The 18,979-nt window shown below is 37.1% G+C and overlaps 1 long non-coding RNA gene across 1 annotated transcript; it reads right to left on the bottom strand.

Moving 5' to 3' along the window:
- Positions 1–1,438: 1,438 nt before the first annotated feature.
- On the bottom strand, positions 1,439–17,982 carry LOC143865494 (uncharacterized). The gene is made up of 2 exons (XR_013241895.1): positions 13,433–17,982; positions 1,439–7,024 (listed from the first exon to the last, which is right to left on the bottom strand). It is a non-coding gene; the product is annotated as an uncharacterized LOC143865494 (long non-coding RNA).
- Positions 17,983–18,979: the final 997 nt, after the last annotated feature.

The following is an 18,979-nucleotide window of genomic DNA, read 5'->3' as shown; positions in this document are numbered from 1 at the left end:
TTTAAATCTCGTAGGCAAAAGTACTATTTACCTATTGATTTTTGAAATTATGTAGGGAAAGGCACATTTTTCCTTTGGATTTTTAGAAATTCCGCATGGAAAAGCACATTTTCCTTACGAATTAATTTCAATTTTCATAAGGAAAAGTAAATTTTCTCTAGGGTATTTATTAACTTCCATAGGGAAAGTCCAATCCTGTCCCTACGGATTATTCCGTAGGGAAAGGTGGATTATCCCTACGGAATTACAAATCTATAGGGAAAGGTCTTTCCCTACTGCCACCTAGCTTATGAAAGTTATCCACCTTGAAATTCTTAGTGAAAAAATGTTACCAATGATTTTGGTACTTTTCACTACGAATTTATCCGTAGGAAAAATCTAATTTTGTTGTAGTAAACAATGGATTGCATTCAACGGACATACACAACAGTATTATTTGATCATATGATAGTTAGATCAAAGAGTTCCTTAAGGCATGTTTGGATCTAGGGAAAATAAAATTATGGAAAGTAATAATCTCTTGGAAGCTTTTTTCGGTTTTTTTTCCTGATTTTATTTTTTTTCACTTTTTGGTTGACATTTATCAATTTTTTGGAATTCTTTTTCTGTTTGGTTCACATTCACTGTGTTTATCCCCACCAAATCAAGTGGCTTTCATGAAAAAAATGGTGAAAAATCAATCACTAACTAGGAAAAAAAAACCGTAGACGAAATCCAAAACAAGCTAGTGAATGCAAATGTTTATACAGATAAAAGAAAGCAGTAACGGGAACATTCTGCTGCCTGTGTACTATCTTGAGAGCTTTGGCATTGGATATCTACACATCTGTAATAATCTCTTCCTATAAGTAAACCAAACCTTGAAAATGGTGTTGAACTTAATATTGTTAACATGAATTGAAATCATTGAGTAATTCCACCAAAAATTTAGATCACCTAGAAAGATGGAAAGTGCAATGGGCAATATTGCAAAAAACGCAAATCAGAAAACTCAGCTATGCACCTACTAAATCAATCATTCGAATAAAAAATAAAGTCATTAGTAAAGCAGAAAGACTGGTTTTGGTCTTGTATAGCACGATTTTTAGGGAATTTACTTTCTCTGAAAGTTGAATAAAGTTTTTTATTTTTTCTAGGCAAGCTCAGGTTTGGCAAACACCGCTATACAATAAACAAGTTAATTATGCTGTTTTGTGGGCACCTGTGTAGATGGTTTTTTTGGAAGGATGCCTTTCAGTTTATAATTCCGCGTTAAATTTTTCTTTACCCATTTATTGAAGAATGTTTTATGTACGAAAATAAAAATCCCACTTAAATGAGAGAGCCAAACCATGGAAAACTAATATTACAGAGAAAGTTTTTTATGCGAAAACAAAATTAATAGATCCAAACATGCCTTGAAGGATTCTTTACCAGAAAAGTTTCGAAAGTTGGCATAAGTACTCAATATGGGCGTAAGCCAACCCACAATGTGACATTTATTTTTGTTGAATGTGAACCCTTGCCTCGATGTAGCTTTTGACAATCCATACAGGCTCCATTTGGTTGCCTACCATCCATGGAAATGAAAGTGAAAAAGGACATCCTTTTGATAAAAAAAATTGAAAATTATGTAGAACAATTATCCATAAGGGCTTCGTCTACTTGATTTCCCTTGTTTGTTAATCATATTTGAGACTTTTTTAGGATACCCTTGAGTAGTTCTTAGTGGGTTACTTTAAGGATTAGATTTATACATTCTAAACTCATGACTCTGACTTCAAATCTTCAATTTTCAAGTCTTTCTCTTCATTATGAATATCCTTGATACAAATACAGATCAACCATTGACAGGGGAGCCGTACAGATCAACAATTCTGATGGAATGATTAACAGGGCAGTAAGAACCAAGAACAAACCTCATTGGATGGAAGATTATGTGGAGAATTAGACCGGAAATAAAGGGGTACTTAGATTAGTGGTTAATTTCTTTCATTAAGAAGTTTCTACTTGTAATTAGAAAAGGAATATCATTAGTTACAAACTGATATGTCAGAGTCAGATGTAACCAACTGATAGCGATGTTCTCTTATAAAGAGATCACGAAATCAGAAAAGGGGGATAAGAAAAGAAATATTCCTTCGTCACTCTCTTCTTCTTCTTCTACATCTGTTTCTTCTTCTTCTTCTCTCCCTCATCTTCTTTTCCCTCTGTTTCGTTCTCTATTTCTTTATAAATTTCCATTTGAGCAGATCTGACACTTCCAGAACTGTATCACTCCTCTTCTTTTCTTTAGCTCACTTGATCTTCATGACTTGTGCAAACCTTAATCCATGCTTCATCCTTGACTTTGATCCTTGATTGAATTGTATCTTTAACTTAAACACAACATGCATTAGTAAAAACATGATGAATCAACTAGTGTTTGGAATCATCAAAATAAGATTAGAGGATTGCCAAGGGTTGAGCCATTGGGTTTACAATTCTTTTTCTATTTGGTTCACCTTCATCAGTTTATCCCCACCAAATCAAATGGCTTTCAAGAAAAAAAGACGATGAAAAATCAATCAATAACAAACAACTATGGGCTGTCAAATTGCAATTGTGGGCTGCTTAACGACCAAATAAAAGAGCCCATTGGGCAGCGGCGATCGGCAGAGGCCTTGCCATGCACAGCGACAGAAAAAAAACAAACTGACACCAATGGTGTGGTTTTCGCTTAATGTCTGGTGGAATATAGCTGGACAATTAAATTAAAAATGGTAGATGAAATCCAAAAGAAGCTAGTGAATGCAAGTGTCGATACAGCTAAAAGAAAGCAGTAACATGAGCCTAGATTCTGTTGCCCGTAAACTATCTTGAGAGTTTTGGCATTGGATATCTACAAATCTGTAATAAGCTATGGCTATAAGTAAACCAAACCTAGAGAATGGAGCTGAATTTGATATGGTTAACATGAAGTGAAATCATTGAGTAATTCCACCAAAAATTTAAATCCCCCAGACAGATGGAAAGTGCAATGGGTGATATTGCAAAAAACACAAATCAATATCCTTGCTGATTGTCTGTGCAGATATTGCTTAAAACTCATCTAGGAACCTGCTAGATCAATCATTCGAAATATAAAAAAATTCATTAGGAAAGCAGAAAGAGTGGTTTTGGTCATGTTATGAAAACAGATTTTGTCTAAGAAGTTCTGATTGTGTTAGGAAAGCAGATTTTGTCTAAGAAGTTCTAATTGAATTAGGAAAGAAAATTTTGTTTGGGAAATTCACCACCTTGCCGTCAGTAAAGTAGATTTTTTCTTCATCCCCTCTCAAAAACAAAGTCAGGATTTCTCATCCGAGGCAAGCACTTCTCAAGTTCTAAAAATCCAATACATCATTGGAAATATAAAAAAAATTCATTACGAAAGCAAAAATCGTAGTCAAAATTCGAAACAAGATGACCCATATCCATCCTTTGGTTTTGATGCAGAATGTAGATGATGGGAAGTTAAATATAATAGCACGAATTTTAGGAAGTTTACTTTCTCAGAATGTTAAATAAAGCATTTTTTTATTTGTGGTAGGAAAGCTAGGGTTTGGCAAACGCCACTGATAAATTAAACAAGTTAACTATGCTTTCTGATGGAAAGTTAATTTAGCTTTTTTGTAGGATCTTGACACTACCAACTATCCCAAAACCGATTGGTGATGGGAAATGCGCAACCATTATCTTTATTAAGTAGCATCATGGGGCATTGCTGGCAGACAAGCCTAGGGCCATGTGGCCAACCTCCAATCTAGGTCCTAGCACCCACTCAAGCCAACAACCCCCACAACAATGATCCCAGGGAATTCGTGCACTCGACCTCGCTCTGATACCACTAGTAGGTTCGTGATGCTACCAAGTATCCCAAAATCATTTTTTGATGGAAAAGGCACAACCACTACATTTATTAAGCAGCATCATCGCGGTGTCTAGGGGCATTGTTGGCATACAAGCCTCAGATAACAGCGCCTACCCAGGCCAACATTTTTTTATGGGTGCCCATGTAGATAGTTTTTTGGAAGGATGCCTTTTAATTTATCATTCCTCGTTAAATAAGGCTCTTAGGAGCTTTTTTTTATTTCCCAATTTATTGAAAAAAAATTATTTATGAAAAGAAAGTTTCCAATTAAATGAGAGAGCCAAACCATCGAAAAGGCATGTTCGGCCACACTTCTCATTCTCGCCTAAAAATTCGGGCGGAAACGGAGTGATGAGAAAATTTCGAAACGGTTATTTATCGCTTCATGGAATCCTATTTTTCAGTCGAAAAAGTAGCAGAAATTTTGGAAACGGACCTTAGCAGGTCACGTAGCCGAATAAGATTTTTGTAATTTTTTTGGCTTTCGTCCGTCTCCACCCCTAAAATGGAGAAAATCCCGTAAAAGAATAGTTTCCGAACACGAATATTACAGAGAAAGTTTTTTACGAGAAAACAAAATGACCTGATGCAAACATGCCTTGAAGGATTCTTTACCAGAAAAGTTTCGAAAGTTAGCATAAGTAGTCGACATGGACGTAAGCCAACTCACAATGTAACATTTGTTTTTGTTGAAAATATTCCGTTGCCCCGATGTAGCTTTTGACAATTCATATTCAGGCTCCATTTGGTTTCCTACCATCCATGGAAATGAAAGTGAAAAAGGACAGATCCTTTTGATTATGACCATTCAATCATGCGGTTTTCGGCTTTCCTTCCACCAAGCGGAGCCAATCAACCAAAGCCTAAATATATATTGTTGGATGCGGGGGCAGGCGTGTTTGGCATGACTTCTAGGCCATTCAAATGTAGGACCTCCTATGCTCTAGTGAGCACCCCTCATTGTATTACAATTAAGTTGGCATCCTACTGAAACATTCCCTTTTCTTTTAATATCAGTTGCCCCTAACTTTACTTTAGGTTGATGATAAATGCTCCCTAGGATTTTAACCTTGGTTGTCCCTCTTAATGCTTTTTTAGGAAAATGATATGGGACCCCGAAACCTTGGGTATAAGTGCAGCTAGGCCGAATGTGGTAGTCAAGTTGAGCCCACGATATTGGGTGATCTAAGTGATTAGTCTGTTGGGCCCATAATAGGTAGGTTGTAAATGGAAGCCACAGCCTGTAAGCATCTACATATCGAATGGTTAGATCATCCCATGAGATTTTCAAGACACTGTCTATATATGCCGGGGCCAACAAATGAATATTTTTTATCAGCCAATAGAGCGGGCCCAGTGTTTTTTTTTTTTTTCAACAAATTGAGCGGGCCCAGCTTGACCAATAAATGAATGGTTTATAAGGTCCATAATTAATATAGAGGGCTGCTAGCAATTTAATTGGCTTTCTAACTCTCAATCTCGGTCTCGATTGATCATTTCATTTTCTAATTTTTGTTACAACAAATTAGAAAATGAAATGCCCAACTGGCACCAAGATTGAGAGTTTAAAAAAAAAAAATCAAATCTCCTCAATTAAGGATGACTAATGAAAGGACTAAGATTGAATAGGAAAAAAAAAAAAAAACCATCAACACACAAACTTATATGTTCAATACAGGAAATTCAAGGACTAAGATTTTTAACTGCCACAAGAGCTAGATCCAGTTGGAGAAGTGATTCGTAATGCTAGATCCCTTATAACATCATGCATCTTGACAGCGTCTGTCTCGGCACTTTCAAAAAGAGATGCACCTATGAGATTTTTTACTATAGTAAGCCCCTTATTTGCACCATTGATAAAACCTTCCCCCCTCCAATACTCAATTAATTCATCTATTGGTATCTTATGGTCTTCCGGATACAGTGCCCCGTACAAAAAGCAATTCTTTGTATTGTCATTGTTTAACCTGTCGAAACTGAATTTCAAGCGCTTAAACACTTTTCCCTCCATATCTTCTATATCAGAAGTAATTGGCGAGCGTAACTCATCTAATGCATTTTTCCACACATGGACATCCTCCTCCTTCCTCAAGCTCCCTCCCACCACGATAATAGCAAGCGGCAGACCATCGCACTCCTTAACCACATCCTTTGCTAAGGATTGTATGCTAGGATATTCAACAACATCCCCCACTTTGTTTTGAAAAAGTTGCCATGCTTCCTCTTCAGATAAGATATCCACCTTTATCTCTTCATCAGTATCCATCGACTTACAAACTTGTTGGCGTCTAGTCGTTAGCACTATTTTGGAACCATTCTCTTGGTTTAAGCGAGGGATTCCAACATTGTCTAACTCTATTTTCTCCCACATGTCATCCAAAAGATGAATGAACTTCTTTCTTTTCAATTCCTCATATATTCTTCTTCTCATATTTTCATTCGATTCATCACTTCCTAAATTCAATGACAATCGTTTTAAAATTTCATTTTGCACATTTCGCAAGCTCCAATCTTTTGAGATGTTACCCATATGACAATTTCAAACAACTGGGTTATTTCTAGTGAGTTGTTCAGATTTTCCATCACCGTCGTCTTTCCAACTCCACCCATTCCCCAAATTCCAATCTTTTGTTTTTTAATGTCTTTGATCCATCCCAATATTTTTTGCAGACTGCGACCAGTTGATGTGTTCCCTTCTATTGTTGGTCCAGGTATGGGTTCAGCTATATTTGTCGGTGCGTCAACGACCACCCCAACGACCCAAACCGCAGGTTCCTCCAAGAGATCTTTGATCAAAATATTGGAATCATCAACACGTTTGCCAAGCTTCAACCGCAATGAAACATCCGGACACCATCCCATCAAACAATTTTTCTCCTCTTTGTATTCTTTCTCTATCTCATTCACCTTACTCTGTAGCCTTTCCACCTTTTCAAGCCAAATTTTACATTCATTCGAAGCAGTCCCTCTGCTTCCATGCTTACTTATCTTGCCTTTTGATGTCTTCCCTTCTACTATACAGAACGCTTGCTTTTTCATTGAGATCTTTTAAATTCTTTTCAAGATTTTTGATGTAGCTAATGCGTCGAATAATAGGATAACCTAACCACTTCGCAATTTCAAATACCGGTGCCGCAAGGGACTGCATATTGACTGGAAAATAAGAAAAGAATGAGAGGCAAATAAAAGTGTGCATTCAATCTTATGAATAGACATATCATATATAATCCACCTCAAAGGAATCCAAATAAAAAGATCAATTCCACTTTCATCTTTATTTTCCAAATGAAATCCCATTTTGGAAGTGATTTCCATTAATAAATAATTTACATCTCTTACGATGGAAAAAAAAATGGGGGAGAAAAACCAGAATTTGGATGTTATTTGCTGTGAGGTGAAGAAATGTTGGAGTTGTTGTTTGATGGCATCATTTTCCCACCCCAATACTTCCCACCATTCTCTCTCGCCTTGAATATACCTGAGATCGAGTCCCCTTTGGATCCCCAGTGTAAGCGTCTTTAGATTTGGACACAGATAAACATCAATCTTTTCAAGTGCAGGAAAAGCCAAGTATACCCTTTGCAAATACCCTCCCAACTGAGGTAAGTTCTAAGAACCGGCCTCAAACTTTCTCCACTTCATCTACAATTACCTCCTCCAATTCACCACATCTTGAAACACTCAACTCTTGTATGTCAAGGAGTCGTTGAAGATTAATATGGCACCGAGAGAAAAGCTTCCTCAACTTAGGACAATGGTCCAATGTCAAAGACCTGACTCTGTTTGGAAGCCAATTTCAAGGGTTCCTGAAGCATTCTCTGAGCAAATATTGCACCTTTTAAATTACTTGGTGTCTTTTGTTTGCCAAAGTAACACCCAAATCCTTAGGGATTTCCGGACAACAAAAAAGTGTAAAAATTGGATGTCTTATGAGGTGACGTCACTTCTTTTTCCATATGAAATATCTCAAAAAAGACGATATAACATAGGCAATCCTCCTCTACTGTCTCTATATAACATTTTCTCTCTATCTCTCCCTCTCCTAGTTAACTTGCATCCAAATAGAGTAAAGATCATGGTTTTCCAAAGGTTTACATGACATCCAAAATCTTGCCTTCTATCATATAGACTTTACTTCCCTAAAGAATGCTTAGGCATCCAAACATAGGTAGCAAGGGTTCCACCAAGTGGCATCGACCCCCTCCCAAAGTCCCTGCAAATTAGGTAGAAATTAGAAACAAAAAGACTTAGATCCTCTAAGTTTGGTAAAGCAGCAGTCTCTTCTTGCCTTATAAGCCTTGTGCGATTCTCCCTACCAAATCCCTTATAAATAACATTAGAACATACATCTATTGACTTGAACCGAAAAAATAAAATAAAAAACCTGTGGGGCGAAATACCGTAATTGAGATTTGGGATGGGCTTCAGCTTTATAAAGTGTCGAAGAAAGGTTGGAGTTGTTGTTTGATGGCATCGTTTTCCCACTCCAATGCTTCCCACCATTCTCTCTTTCCATAAATCTTCCTTAGATTGGGTGCCTTTTTTATCCCCACGGGAAGCCTCTTTAGATTCGGACACCTAGCAAAATGTATCACTTCAAGTGCAGGAAAAGCCAAGGAGACCTCTTTGCAAATACTACCCAATTGAGGTAGGAATTGAAGATCTAACTGTCTCAACTTAGTGAGCAGTAATGGTAGAGCATCATCGTCGTCATCATCATGTTGGAGTTGGTCGACCTTCTCCTCTTCATTTACAATTATGTCCTCTATAGGGAACATTCAACACAATATTGACCTTATTCTAGGTGCGAGTTTGCCTAATCGTTCGCGGACATATGAGTATAAAGAAGAACAGATTATTACAATTGTAAAGAGGAAGAATTGGTTTGTAAGGGACTAGTTAGGGAAAAATGAGCTTGTGTGTTGTGCCAACATAGACGACAATAAGAAAGATGGAAATTAGACCATGTGTAGTCACAGTAAGGCCATTAATAAATTTATTGTCTGACGTATAGATTTACTATATCACAGCCGAATGATATGTTCAATATGGCTGGAACGGTCGACAATATTTTCCAAATTAGATTTAAGAAGAGGGTGTCACCGGATTAGGATCAGATCAAGTGACGATTGGAAGAAAGCCTTTATGACCAAGGAGGGTCCAATTATGTCATCTGGGTCACAAACACACCATGCACCATCATGAGGCTAATGAACCAAGTTCTCAAGCCTTATTGGTCAATTCAATGTGGTTTATTATGAGATTATGCTGATATACAATTATAGCAAAGAAGAGCATGTTGGTCACATAAGAAAGGCACTTCTTGCACTCAAAGGAAACAAGTTAGGTAAGAAGAATAGTTTTATGAAATAACCTTCTTCTTTTTTCCTAGTTGGTAGGCTCTACCGGCACCCATATAGATGAGAGGGTGAGAGCTATTATAAAATGACCTACACCTAAAACCACTAATAAAGTGCGATGTTTCGGTTGTGAAAATTTCAACAATATCATAGCACCCATTTGATAATGCAGTAGTGCGAGCGGAAGAAGAAATTGCAAAAGCGAAAACCCAAATAGAATTTCGCCACTTTTGATATACGATTTTCTCACGAACATAATATTGAAAAAAAACATCTAAAGGTTCCCTTTTTTCATATTCCAATTGTCCAATATATATCGTTTACAGGTTAAGACTCATGGCTAAAAAAAATTCGAGCTTTTTTTTTTTAAAAGAGGTAGCCGTATATATTAATAAAAATGCCCGAGTTGGACTAGATACAACGAAGAAAGAAAGAACAACAATGAAAGAAAGATCACAAGAAAAAAGATCATGGTGGGAGAGAGTCAAAGAGCACTAGAGAATCTTAAAGACTCCTTCTCTAGCTAAGTTGTCCACCACCTGGTTGACAAATCGCCAAACATAATTAAACACAACCTCCAGGTGCCTGACCTAATCAAATATCTCATCGAATAACCTATCAAATCTCCACAGAGGTTTATGAGACCCTTTAAGCCAACTAGTGATGTTAGAAGAATCTCCTTCAACCACAATATTATCAAGGTAATTCTTCTTCATAAACTCCATACCTTGGTAAACTGCTCTAACCTCTGATTCTGAGGCATCAGTCGTCCCAATAGTCCAATCAAGCACAGAGCACCACTCCATACTTAGATCCGAGAACTCCCACAATATTTGTAGGACCCAAGTTCCCCAAACTAGAGCCTTAAAAAAAGACTTTTAGGTGCTAATATAATTAAAATTAATAAAAGATAAACTTCCTTATTTAACTCCTAATAAAAGTAACTCAAAAGATAAAATCTACGATTTCTAAATGTTTTAGCGAGAGATAAGTCTCAATAGCTAGTGTTTATAGGAGCTCTGGTTCATCCGTTGAAGTATGCCTCAGCTAAGGTGGAGTCATAGGCAAGTGCAACTTAACTATATTCAGTGCCAGTTTTTATAGAAATCACATTAGCGTTTCTGATTCGGATCCATACCTGGTGGATCGAGATTCCCGAGTCGAAGCACAAATAGCTGGGATAGCTGTGGGAAATACTGGAGTAGAACCATTTGTTGGAGACCGATCGGTCAATTGCCAGATTGGTATTTTACTTAGAAGTATGCCATGCTATTAATCTGCCTTGGATGATCCACATCTTTGGGTCAGGCGCTATGAGCACATTGAACTATCCATGTGGCTAAGAGACTTCACAGCCCAGGCACAACGGCGTAATTATCAAGGGTAAGCTTGAGCAACAAGGGGATGATTTGACACAATGGAAGGCTCTGAGGTGTAAACAGGCATTGAGGCTGCTGCACGCTAGTATTCGCACCGTTATTCCCTTTATTGAGAGGGACAGACTTCCTTTAGTCTCTGCAGCTGCTGCGGCTAGAGCTGAGGTTTATTAGGAAACAAGATCTCTTAAGATTAGTTAGTTTCCTAAAATATCTCATTGAAATTTTGGCATGGAATCTTAGAAAAGGATATGTACGCATCAGACTCCCTGGGTTGGAGTAAATACGACCTCCAATTTAAATCTTCGAAGCGTGCACGTTCTTACTAATTTTCACCGGCATCATTTTCCCATGATTCAGAAAAAGTCGTCCTCAAGTTTTGAAGTGTCGAAGAATGCTCCCATGATTCAGAAAAAGTCGTCCTCAAGTTTTGAAGTGTCGAAGAATGCTAATCATCTGAAACTCTAGAGCATCAAACTCTTCTAAATAATCTCTTACACAAAAAGATAATCATTCTTGATCTTGAATCGGCTTGAATTCATAAACATCTGTTGTAGGCTTCAATTTATGATCTAATAAAAATGAATCGACAAAAATTAATGAAGAAATCAAATTAGTAATTCGCCATTTACCCTCCACTTTGATCTCCATGCCGCCAAATTCAATTTTTTTTCTTTTTCGTTCGTGCTTTCATATCACACAACAACCATCTCTTGTGTCACCACATCGTCGCAACTCCCACTATCAATGATAAGATTATTCATAGTACGCCGAGTAACCAAAGCCTTGCCATGATCATTCCAAGTGATCTTATCACTCTGATCATCATTGTAGTCATCAAAATATGGTTGTTCATTTAGAACCTTAGATTCAACCAACTCGTCAAACTCTTCGATCAAATTTAAATATGGTTGTTCAACTAGAACCTTCGATTCGACCAACTCTTCAAATTCTTTGACCAAATTTACATGCGTTAGGTTTCGGCACTCTGCCACTACATGACCGAAACCCAAACATTTAAAGCACATATTAATATCACGGTATGGCTGATTCGGACTCGTTCGATCATGAAATTCAATTTCACCCGGCTCACCTCGCGGAGCACGATGATAAAAATGGTTAAAATCCTCCAAGGAGAGACTATTGCCAACAAGACTTAGAGTTTTGTTGGACTTGCATCCTTAATACTTCTACTTCATCGATTCGGTGATCTTGACGGGGAGCCTCCATAGGAACAACTCGATCACGCCCACGAGCCATGGTAGTCGCATCTTCATAACAAATGCCAAGGATCAACGAGAGCTCTGATACCAAATCATTGTTGCAAAATCAAAAACCAAAATAGAATTTGACCACTTTTGATTTACAATTTTCACACAAACCACCAAGAAGAGAAAACATAATATTGAAATAAAAATTCAAAAGCTCCCCTTTTTCATATTCCAATCATCCAATATATATCTTTTAGAACTTAAGACTCCTTGCTAAAGAAGTCTTATTGTTACTATTATCATTAAAATTAATAAAAGATAAACTTCCTTATTTAACTCCTAACTCAAAAGATAAAATATAGGATTTCTAAACATGCTAGCTAGAGATAAAAGGTTTATTAGGAAACAAAATCTCTTATGATCAGTTAGTTTCGTAAAATATCTCTCATTGAAATTTTGGCATGGAATTTTGGAAAAGGATGCGTCTGCATAATGCGACGACTTTTTTTTTCCTCTGTTGCCCATTAACTGTTGCTACAACATAACATTGGCGACTGCCAAATTCACCGTCGCCAACAAATATGAATCTGTGACAGTAAATTTCAAATCAACCCTACTATAATTTTTGGGGGACGGTTAATTATTTACCATCACTGTATAAAAAAAAGAATATTTAATATTTTTCAATCAAATTACCATTCAAATATATATATATATATATATAGAGAGAGAGAGCGAGAGAGAGAGAGAGAGAGAACTGTTGGTGCGCTTAAGCTCACCATTTTTTTGGTGCGCTTAAGTTGTTATAACGCCTCCCATTCGTTTAAATGTTTGGGTCTTCGTTTAAATGTTTGGGTCCCGCTTAAGCGCACCAATCGGAGGCGTTATAACAACTTAAGCGCACCAAAAAAATGGTGCGCTTAAGCTCACCAACAGTTTTCTCATACATATATATATATATATATATATATATATATATGTATGGGAATTGCTAGCGTCCATCGCAAAAGGGTTTTCACGGCTAGTCTATCGCACATCAGACCAACCACCCTCGTTAATGAAGACAACAACTTTTGTCCATTCACAAGGTGGCAGGTCCGACATGCAACAGACCAGTTAGAACTGTCTCCTTAATACAGTGTGACACCTCACTTCCACACCCTCAATCCCACCTTTGATTGATCGGAACTGTCTCCTTAATACACCTTGCTTTGGATCTCCTTTGGCAAATAAATCTCCTCACATTGAATAACAAGTATATTTCTTGTTGAACATTGACAGTAAAAAACAACATTTAAGCAACAGTTTGCATTAGAATAAATTGATCTTATGATCGTAAGATCAAAGAGTTATTTAAGGTATGTTTGGATCTAGGGAAAAGAAAATCATGGAAAGTAATACTCACTTAGAAGCATGTTTTTCAGATTTTTCTTATATATATATATTTTTTAACTTTTTGGTTGGCATCCATCAATTTTTTGGACTTCTTGAAAAGACCATGTGAGGCCCAAGTAGATGGCAACCCTAGCAATGAATGCAAGATCATTTAACAATGAATGCAAGAAGATGAAATCAAGATGCAAGTAAAGTAAGAAAGAGTAAGAAAATGTGCACCGAGGTTTTGTAGTGGTTCAGTCTTAAATTCAAGACCCACTCCATTCCCACCAACAAACGTGATGGCTTTCACTAAGTCGATCCTTTTAACTTCAGTGATGATCCCACCATTACAACCGATCTTCTTAACCTTGGTGAAGATCCCACCACAGAGAAGGCTTTATTATATCTCTGAACACTCGCCACGAAGATGGCTCCGTGTCTCCTAGCACTAACCAAATACAATCAAAGAAAATTAAAAATACAATGGCCTCTCAAAAGGCAAATATAACACTTAGCTCACAACAAGTTTCTCTCTTGAAAGAATGTACAATTTGAAGCCTAGGATCTAATCCCTTCAAGAAATCCAAATTGAAGCACAAGGGTGTTAATCACTCATATTAGTGATAAAAATGTCTTTTGGAGTGTATTTTTCCATTCTAAAGGGGTTAGAGAACCCTTTTTACACACAAACTGCCCAAAACCAGACATTTTAGGGCTCCCCTAAGGCAAGTTTCAAACTAGCCGTTATGCCATGATTTGTGGACACAGACACGAGTGTCGCATGTCGACACGGACACGGAGCGTCGGACATGGCAAACCACCAAACTTTAGAAACGGGGACACGGCTAAAATAGAAAGTATATGTAATAATGATTTGTGGATATGGATTCATGTGTCCAGTTTCGACATGGATATGAGTTGTCTAAATGATGTAAACACAATATTCAATAAAAAAAATAGAATGTCACACTTGACACGGTACAAAAACATGTCCACACACCCACATAAAGTCTAGCAATACAAGTAAGAGTGTCCAAAGGAGTGTCGACACGTGTGGACACGCGTGTCGTGTCCGACACGGCAGGACACGTGAGTCGGCAATAAATTCGCAGTGTCAGACAAATCATAGCCGTTATGCTTTTTTTTTTTTTTTTTAAAAAAAACAATTTGCCACTGGAAGTAGGCCATGCCAGTCTACTGGGCAGCCTGACTAGCCACAAGACAATTTCAGGATTTTTCCAGTTTTGCGCAGTCATTTTGTAAAATTCATATATCCCTTGTTTCTCATCGGATTTTGACGTTCTTGTGCTCTACAAATAAGAGAATTTGATGTTTATCTAGACCAATTATCAAGTGCCAATTTGATGTTTTTTCATATTTAAGCTCACTTTGGTACTTTGGCTTTGGGTCTACTTGATTTCCCTTGTTTGTTAATCATATTTGGGACCTTTTTTAGGATACCCTTGAGTAGTTGTTAATGGGGTTTTTTAAGTATTAGATTTATACATTCTAAACTCAAGACTTTGACTTCAAATCCTAAATTTTGATCTTCTTCTTCGAGTCTCTGTCTTCATCATGAATCTCCTCTTCTTTCCTTTGGCTCACTTGATCTTCATGATTTGTGCAAACCTTGATCCATGCTTCATCCTTGACTTTGATCCTTGATTGAATTGTATTTTTAACTTAAACACAAAATTCATTAGTAAAAAATGATGAATCAACTTGTGTTTGGAATCATCAAAACAAGATTAGAGGATTGCCAAGGGTTGAGATATTGGGCTTACAATTCTTTTTTCTATTTGGTTCACGTTCATCATGTTTATCCCCACCAAATCAAATGGCTTTCAAGAAAAAAGACAATGAAAAATCAATCAATAACTAACAACTATGGGCCGTTAAATTGCAATTGTGGGCTGCTAAACGACCAAATAAAAGAACCCATTGGGCGGCGGCGATCAACAGAGGCCTTGCTGTGCACAACGACAGAAAAAACGAACTGACAATTCTGTGGTTTTAGCTTAATGTATGGCGGAATAGAGCTGGACTATTACTAAAGACACCATGCATTTACTCTTTTTTTCCCTAAATCTTGAGAAGTATTGAAAATCTTAGGAAAGAAAAAACCGTAGATGAAATCCAAAACAAGCTAGTGAGTCGATACAAATAAAGGAAAGCAGTAACATGAACCTAGATTCTGTTGCCCGTAAACTAACTTGAGAGCTTTGGCATTGGATATCTACAAATCTGTAATAAGCTCTGGCTAAAAGTAAACCAAACCTAGAGAATGGAGTTGAATTTGATATGGTCAACATGAAGTGAAATCATTGAGTAATTCCACCAAAAATTTAAATCCCCCAGAAAGATGGATAGTGCAATGGGTGATATTGCAAAAAACACAAATTAATATCCTTGTGAAAACTTATACGTTTAAAAGATTAAATAAGTTCGAAAATTTGAAGCTAGGAACGGAAGAATTTTACAAAATTTGGGATTTTAATGTTGAAATCAAGTGAAAGCTTATAACTTAAGTCTAGGTGAGAGATGGTTTCAAAGGTTAAGATTAGGACCTAAATTTTGGAACAGATATGGGAGGATGTGGCTACTAACCTCTTGCGAAGAATAGGCGAGGTTCACAATTTGCTTAAATTGCTTAAATGCGAGCGAGTTTTAAGCTACTAACCTCTTGCGGAGAACTTGGCCCAATTGCTTGGCAGCAAGGTTGATAAGGCAGTAAAATTATATTGACCTTTACGGAAGCTTTGTTGATTGGTGAGTCGAAGGACCGGTGCGTGACGATGAATAGGTTCCCTTGGGCTGTCTCAGTGTGCTTTATAATCTGTGATGAAGGGCGAAACTGATGTACGAATTGTACACCCCGGAGTGTGCTATTGCAGACAAGGTCGATGTCGATTCTATTGGCTGCGTTGATAACTTTTGCAATATAATAAACAAACAAGACAGAATACACTAATACAGAACAATGCAAAAATCAGCTTTGAGAATGAAGAACCTGACAAGTTCAACTGGGTTAGTATAGCAAATTAAGATTCAAGATGCAAATGATTTGACGAGATGGGTGAACTGATCTATATAGTAAATGAAATTTAAGTTCCAAGCAGCTCAAATGTATCAATCCCAAGATATGTAAAGGTTAACGGTGCAGCAGAAATTAACAACGCCATGGGTATAAGACAAAATATGTAACTGGTGTAAGTAGTTGCTCTAAATTTTAAAGTGACTTTAATACTAGTTGCGAATAATAAAGCTCTGAATCTAACAATGAAGGCAAGGCAATATAGATTTGAGCAATGCAAAATGGTGAGTGCAGGTCTTTTGAACCAGGATAATGAAAAGGGGTTTCAAAATACCAGGTTAAAACAAGCTTCCTTTGGTGGTAAAAAACAGGGAGGGAAAAAAAATCACATGCTTACACCTTGCTTATTGTCTGTGTAGAAATAAGATACTGTACAAAACTCATCTAGGCACCTGCTACATCAATCATTCGAAATAAAAAAAATTCATTAGGAAAGCAGAAAGAGTGGTTTTGGTCGTGTTAGGAAAGGAGATTTTGTCTAAGAAGTTCTGATTGTGTTAGGGTCCGTTCACTTGTTTTCTCGAGAAAGGAAAGGAAAGAAATCTGACGTGACAGAAAGGAAAGGAAAGGAAAAGAAACTGTGCTGGAAAAGGAATCCTGCGGCTATTGCGGCTATTCACTTGCGCAGGAAAACTTGAAAAATCCAGAGAAAAGGTTTCTTGTGCCGGTTCACTTGCCAAGAATATAGTCCAAAATATACACCCACAACCACCAATAATTCATTCAACCACCAAAATTATACTCCAAAAACCCCAATTGCAAGAAAAAACCCAAAAAAAAAAAAACTTCCAAAACCCCAAGATCTCAAACCCAAATGCAATAGATAAAAGGGGAAACTCGAAAAACCCCCAAACAAGGAAAGCCAAAGAAGATATGAAACCCCATCAAATCCAAATCCTATTGTAACATAGCCAAAATAAACACCACAAAATCCGAAACCTTTTTTTTTTTTTTTGCAAACCCAGCTTGTTATCAAGACATGCTTCAAAACCTAAAAACCCATTTTCTTTGCAACCCTAAAAATGGAAGATCAATATCAATAAAGAGAGGGTTTTTGCAGCCACAAAAATGGGTTCCAGCACAAACTTAAGATCAATGTGAAGATCAAAGAGAGTTTTTGAAACCCTAAATACGAAAAATGAGAATGGGTTTTGCAACCCTAAAAACGCAAGTTAGGAGAGGTTTTTTGTAACTCAATAAAAAGATCGAACAGGGTTTTCTGCAACCCATTTCACAAGATCGAAGAAGTTTTTTGCAAACCCATTTCTGAAACCCTTTTTTGCAAACCCATTTCCAAAGATGGGGACCCATTTCTGAAACCCCATTAGAAGATGGAGACCCATTTGACGAGAAATCGTAAAAATCTGAAGATGGAGACCCATTTCCGAAACCCCATTTGCAGAAATGAAAAAAATGATGAAAAAAAAGGATAGAGACTGAGAGAGAGATTAGAGAGAGGCGAAGGAGAGGTACCTTGCTTTGGGTAGTCTTGCCGGAGAAGACGAACTTCCGAGGGTTGGGCCTAGGTTTTCTCTTCCTCGCGCGAGGTCGAAAAAAGAAGCCCGACTTTTTTTCCTTTCCTTTGTTAAAGAAACGAAATCTCGCAGCTTTGGTCTGAAATGAAATCTAGCCTTTGCGGGAAAGTAAGACTTTCCACGTCATTTTGCAAAATTTCCACGTCTGATTTTTGGGTTTCGCGTGAAACTAAGAGAACAGCCCCAAACTCAATTTCTTGGGAAAAAAAGCGGAATTTTCCTTTCTTTTCCTGGCCGAAAAGGCAAGTGACCTAAAGAAAAGGTAGCGGAAACCCACGCATCTTTTTCAAATAAAAAAAGGGAAATGATTTCAACACAAACATGTTTTGATACGCTCATGTTTCTTGTCTTTAATATTTAAAGAGCTGTAAAAGGGTTTTTACAATCACCAAAAGGACTTACTAACAATTAAATCCTAAAAGACAATATACATGAGCGTCTTGTATCAAAACATAGCTATGCTGAAATCATTTCCCATAAAAAAAAATAAAAAAAATAGAAACAAATAGAGTGAATGCTTGGAAACGGGTGAAAATATCATTTCTTGATGATTCTAAATTACTAGATAAACAAGTAAAACTGAAGTCTCATCCACAACCTACATTTCAACTTGATTTGAGCAGCAACCCCATTTCTATCCCATGTCATGCCTCCTTATCCTCACCCTCTAATTCTGCCTTCACTAAACCATACGTAAGGTTTACCTCAATGCATGTGTCACTACGATGGTTTTAAATTTCGGTTTCGGTATGCATTTCGGCCCTCATCGGCTTCGAAATTTGGGCGAAATCCGGTACACCATTAAAAATAATATTTTTTTTAATACCAAATTTTGGGAAAATACTATATAATTAAAAAATTAGAGATTTTTAGGTTGAATTTCGTTAAATTTCAGACGAAATATTTAAAAAAAAGAAATTTCAGACGAAATCATGTTTAACATTTCGGTTGTTGGCCATTTCAGTTTCGGTGCTGACCGAAATCCGCGGTCGAAATTTAAAACCATGGTCACTACAAACTGACCGAAATCCGCAGTCGAAATTTAAAACCATGGTCACTACAAACTCTTCTTTCTTCAGTGCCCTTTATTGTATTCTCACCCTTTCTTCTTGGCTCAATAAGTTTAACTGGTTACGTAAAATGGCTCAATTTTTG

Source organism: Tasmannia lanceolata, unplaced genomic scaffold (genome assembly GCF_043159265.1).
Source record: "Tasmannia lanceolata isolate RefF3 unplaced genomic scaffold, GAP_Taslan_0.1 ptg000081l, whole genome shotgun sequence".
NCBI lineage: Eukaryota > Viridiplantae > Streptophyta > Magnoliopsida > Canellales > Winteraceae > Tasmannia > Tasmannia lanceolata.
Note: the sequence above shows the minus strand (reverse complement) of the source record. Positions and strands in the feature narration are given on the sequence as shown.